The 6,216-nt window shown below is 41.9% G+C and overlaps 1 long non-coding RNA gene across 1 annotated transcript; it reads right to left on the reverse strand.

Moving 5' to 3' along the window:
• Positions 1 to 2,104: 2,104 nt before the first annotated feature.
• On the reverse strand, positions 2,105 to 5,685 carry LOC124692486. Its single transcript, XR_006999549.1, has 3 exons — positions 4,817 to 5,685; positions 4,575 to 4,726; positions 2,105 to 2,907 (listed from the first exon to the last, which is right to left on the reverse strand). It is a non-coding gene; the product is annotated as an uncharacterized LOC124692486 (long non-coding RNA).
• Positions 5,686 to 6,216: the final 531 nt, after the last annotated feature.

Raw genomic sequence — 6,216 nt, forward strand, 5'->3', positions numbered from 1 at the left:
TCTTGCAGCTATTGATGCATTGTAGAGTCTCGAATCTCCTGGCGCATAGCAATGAAGGCAACCCATGATGTCGGCACCTGGTGATTAGGCTGTGCAAGAGGACCCTCTCTCTCATATGGTGCCGGCGGCGAGAGAGATACGAGGGGTAGGGGGATTTTGAGCGAGAATGTGGTGGGTTTCGCGTGTCACCTCGCCGACAGAGCGGGCCCTTCACCGCTTTTCACTCGTCCGGACTCCCCGAGAGATCCCCGGGGGGCTGGGGATGGCCTGGGCTCGTCGGAGGAATGGAGGGCCAAATCCGGGCGAAAACGAGGAACCGCGGGCGCGACTGGGCCGAATTTCGCCGTTCGGATGACAAAAACTGTTGCCGGGGGCCTCATCGGGGAGACGAGTGGAGATTCTCTAACACGCGCCTCACTGGAGAGTGCGGGCTGACCAATAGTCAGCCGCTCGAATCTCCAACCATAGACGGATGGCTGTGATAAGACCGAGACGTCAAACGCTATGTGGTTTTGGTTTGTCGGGGGATTTCTTCTTTGGGGGTGGCTGTTCTAAAGACAGAGACGTAGAAACTTGTGTGTATAGTTGTTACGTATACTAGAAACCCTTTGCGCGCTTTGCCGCGCTGATCTATCCTTGTATCGTTGTAACCATACACTATTTCTTTATCATTGCAAACATGTATTTCCTGTTATGTGATATATTTATCTAATATATTTAATAACCTTGAGTCAAACACCATTGTAATAGCGAAATAACTTGGATCTTTGTAATACTAATTTCACTCTAAGAACTATTTAAAAAAAAAATAGTAGGCGAGGCCCCTACTGGCTCCATTTGAGATAAGTACACAAGATTAAACAGAAAGGTAAAACAAAAGGAAGTCCAGCCAATCCTGCAACCCTTTCACAACCCTAGGTTAGACCCTATGTGTGACCCGGTGATGTATCTTCTAAACATATCCATACATGCATTTTTGTTTTTGTCAGCATTGTCCAACATGATTTTATTTGTGTGGTTCGATACGGCAGAGCTTCCATGAATAATATGAACAATAAAGTATTGCATAGTCCTCTGTTTTAAGATCCATATCCATTCATGGTTAAGTTTCCACCAAAGATTTGGTTGAAGTCACCCTCAGAGACATTGCATGTGAAAGGATTATCCTGGTCATTATGACTTTAGTATCTAATCTAGCCATTACCTGAAGAGCATTGCAATGTTTTAGATGCAATGGTTGTTGATGTCATTATCACTAAAGATCCTAGCCTTCTTAATAGTGAATTATTTGTCGTCTGCAAATGAGTGCATGTGGGCTGAAATTTCTTTCGAGTGTAGTCTCCTGCCAGCAATCTTGTGATTGCATAACTGAGAAACCATTGCCAACTTTATTTAGTCATAAGGAGAAATAAGTCCCCGTAGCCTAGAGCCAACAAACCTAATGCAGCGGGGCATGCACCACAAGAGCATTACTGATGGTTTCTCACGGGCACCATAAACATTCTGAACCATTCGAAACCGACCATGGCCCATCGCATAGAAGATAGAAACGTATAGACTTGCTGAACATGTAGTCTAGCAAGGAGAAAAGCACCTTAGAAGTCATGTAAGAACAACCAAATGTGTCATCCCCAAAATAAAACATAATTATTAACAATATGGAGCTTTAAAAGGGACAGAACTAATGGTAAGAAATAACAGAAAATTAAATCATACACTTACAATAGTGCATGGTTTTCCAACCACTCGCAACAAATTCAGTGATGAAAGCTGCATTATTTCTGCTGGATACATCGCTAGCACATCAAAATGTGAGAAGGGAATATACGAAGTGTCTCTCCTAAGAAATTTCATCAAAAACTATAACTGACTAAATTATACAGTTGTAAAAGAGCAAACAGCATACTACAGGTCAGTTATACCATGATATCATGTGGAAAATATCACTTGTTCTTCAGCCAATAGGGACATGTATTCGATCTGTAATAACACATAGCGAATGTTAAAACTGTACTATAAGATCAGAACTGTCAGCCCATATTGCAGCTTCAAACGAATGTACGATACCAAAAAGGTAAATGGAAGATAATTTTAAGCAAGCAAATATTGTGCAACCCTCATCTCCATCTCCATCTCCACTACTAATAAAAGAGCGAACACGAATTTTCTTACGTACACACTGCTAATCTCCACAGAATAAACAACACCGCACGATCAGGCCCATGAAACAAGACTCAAATTAACAGACATGATTCACCCGTGTGCACTTAGCAAATTACAATGACTGACCGTGCTTCACCGGCAGAGGAAAACTGATCGCACACCCAACAACCCACGTCCTCATCTCCATCTCCATCTCCACTACTAATAAAAGAGCGAACACGAATTTTCTTACGTACACACTGCTAATCTCCACAGAATAAACAACACCGCACGATCAGGCCCATGAAACAAGACTCAAATTAACAGACATGATTCACCCGTGTGCACTTAGCAAATTACAATGACTGACCGTGCTTCACCGGCAGAGGAAAACTGATCGCACACCCAACAACCCACGTCCTCATCCCGCTAATCACGCAAGTATCAGCGCAAAACTGATCGAAAAACTGATTACCGGATCTCCCCGACCCCATCGCGAACACCCCTGGCCATGACGCCGTACGCCGCCCAACAGCCCGTCTTCTCCCATGCACCTGCACGGCGTACTCGCAGGCCTGCACAGATCCTTCTTCTCCGCGCAGGGTGACCTCGCAGACCTGCACCACCGCGCCCCGACTCCCTGCACGTCGACTGAGTAGCCGCTCCTCCTTCATCCACTCCCGACAAATTGTATTGGATCGCATCAATTATGCTTATTCGTTGCAGGCTCCGTTACTCCTTTTCCATGTTTTGGATCGCCCGTACCTAACATCAACACCCAAAAATCACTAAAAATCGATTCCAATTGTCAACGGCAAAAAAAATACAATCAACTGCTGGACATTCCATGAGAATTGTAAATTGTTTCTTACACGTTAGCAGATAGAATTGGATACGGATGTACCTTTTCTAATGCCTGACCCCATTGGACTATTTACAGAAAGGCGACAGTATGTCATCTCCCAAACGGGCGGAAGCGCACCCCATTTCAGGATATAAGCAACACCCACTCATTGGGTAAATATAAGCTGACTATTGTTTTTTTAGGATAATTAACAGTGCTATTGGTGGTGTGCTAACTTGCACTATGTATCTATGTATCTGTACAGACCCTAAAGAATTGAACAGGCAGAGGGATAGCGAGTATTATGCCCAAAATAAAGATGAAATTCAGAAAAGATGTCGCCAAGGCCGTGCAAACAAACAGGCTTCAACAACAGTGCTTACTGACGCACAAAATGTTTAGCATACACCCTAGGCCAGGTTCCAAGGTAATGGTGTGCTTCTACCACATGCTTCTATACTGTCTTATTATTGCTTAAATTCATTTTTTATCTGCACAGTGATTAAATATGACACATGTTCATATAGTTCATTCTCATGATGTAACTCCTTCTGCCGCAACCACCGTCGAATGTACCACATTTCAGGACATCACAAACACTCAACGCTCAAGTATTTGTACAAGAATACTGCCTATTACACAAGTAACTGATGTGACGCTAATTTGTACCTACAACATATCATATATGTAGGCACTACAGAGCTGAAGAGGCAACTGGAGAGGGTCATGTATTCTCAGAATAGGGATAATATATTAAAGAGACAACGTAATTACAGTCAAATAAAAGTGGCTGTTGTTAAAGCCAATAGAAATTGCCATGAAGATGATACACAAACAGATAACCAGTGGTAATGACAATCAACTACTGCATAAACCCATAATTAATTTTTATATTAACATTTTTTTTTCATATATGCAGACCCTAAAGAGATAAGAAGGCAAAATGACAAAGAGCGGCATGCACCAGGGATGAAATATTAAAACGGCAACGCCAATCCCGTGAACAGAAAAAAGCTATTACTGCCCTCCTCACCAACGATGGCACTGTTACACACAAACCAACCACACGACAATCGGATGTCACCCAACTACAGAAATATGCATGTGCAGGTTGCTAAGTATTAATAAATTATTTATTGCTTGTTAGTAGCTTGGCTATTGATAGATTATATGTACTTGCAGATATATCAATTATACCCAATTCTGGTCAATCACATGGAGGCATCCCCGATGACAAAGAGAATAATGTACCATGCGACAATGAATCCAATTGGTTGCACAGGAATGATGCGTATCAGGTGCAACAAATCTCAGGACGAAAGAGAGTTGTTGCTATGCCTCATGTTAGTGCTAACATGCAAACAATGTCTAGCAGTATTAGGGATGTTGCACAAGGTAGCGTTTGCACATTCGTGGTCTGACTAATAATTGAACTATACTCAGCTTCCCTATGGATCTTACTAATAATCTCTATCGTTCATTCATTCAGGCATAGAGCTTCTAAGCGGCTCCAATCAACCGATTACAACACTCTAACAGGCACATAACAAGGAAGATAACTGCAGCTTGATGAGTTTAAAACGCATACCTGCTATACATGGGTCAATCCACTGTATTGCATCATATGGGTGGCTTCCAATGCTTCTTCCTGGAGGCTGGCGCCATGGAGCCCTCCTGTTGCGAGCATGACGAGCCTTGCACCTCCTGCTCTCCCCAGGAACTCTGGTGCCTCCTCGGGATCTACAAAGATAGCGAATCAGAGATCAGGTGCGTGAAGAAAGGGCGGCAACTGTGGGGATGCAGGGGAGGGATTGGTAGTCGTGGGCTCACTGCAGCGGGGATGAGGAAGGGGCGGAACTCATGGTAGCCGGTGAGGCTAAGGAGAGTAGGGCCTCGCCCTCGCGTCGGCGGCGCGTATTCAGGGGATAGGACGACCCTCGGCGCCGGTGGTGGGGATGCAGGGTAGGGGCCAACGGCGGGGAGGTAGTGGAGCGCCTAGCGGACAGAGCAAGTGAGCGAGAGTGGGATGCTGAGGAGTGAGGATGATGTGTCCGATTTGGGCTTCCCTTTCTTTTCCCCTTTTCAGAGGACTGGTGATATGTTCGTCAACGCTTACACGCCTCTTTCTACCAAAATGAGTTATTTAGAAAAATGATACACTTCGTGGTTGGTATGATTATCAATTTTAAAAATATAAAGTAAAAGCAAAGATCTCCCAAGTTTCAATTCTAACGAAACTAAAAGCTACCTTTAAGATTATACTACTAAGATTTAACATTATGTTTGCTTCTAAATATTTAAATCTTCTCAAAATACTTTTTCTGTTTTGATTGATTATACTAAAATGCATCATTTAATTCTGGATCTAGTCCATTAATTATGTGGTTTCTGAACATTAAACTTCACGTAGTATTGGATGAAAGATATTGTGAGCGGCATTTTTAATATGTATTTTGCTAAGCATCTTGATACTTATTATATATTCTACTATTATTTTAAATTTTTTTGTTGGATCCATATCACACATGAAGGTATTATTTTAGTCGGTCGAAATTAAATGATGATTGTGTGACAAGTTGGGACTTTGAGATGATCGAAAGCAATATGGATCACTCAAATTTTAATGGGCCATGTGACCTATTAAACTGTCCCTTCGAATAAATAAAAGCTCGGTAAAAAATATATTTTAAAAGATAAATAGAATTTATAAAAGATTCTTCATATTTTAAAGACGTGTGTTGCCATGATATCATGTGGAAAAGAGCAAACAACATACTACAGGTCAGTTATACCATGATATCATGTGGAAAATATCACTTGTTCTTCAGTCAATAGGGACATGTATTCCATCTGTAATAACACATAGCGAATGTTAAAACTGTACTATAAGGTCAGAACTGTCAGCCCATATTGCAGCTTCAAACGAATGTACGATACCAAAAAGGTAAATGGAAGATAATTTTAAGCAAGCAAATACAGTATTGTGCAACCCTCATGACATAGTAAATGAACTTGGGGGGGTGGGGACAAGTTCTAATACAATATACAGTTTATAGGGGTTGTCGCTCAACGACCACTACAATAATCTTTATACATTATAGCCAATAATCTTTATACATTAGAGCTTCGAACAGGAAGATAGAAATTTATAGCATATATAACAGAGAGGTTTCAGTACTTAGGAGCTAAATGTTCAGTTTTAGCAGACCCATACATTGGTAATGCACTAT

Source organism: Lolium rigidum, chromosome 2 (genome assembly GCF_022539505.1).
Source record: "Lolium rigidum isolate FL_2022 chromosome 2, APGP_CSIRO_Lrig_0.1, whole genome shotgun sequence".
NCBI classification, from domain to species: Eukaryota; Viridiplantae; Streptophyta; class Magnoliopsida; order Poales; family Poaceae; genus Lolium; species Lolium rigidum.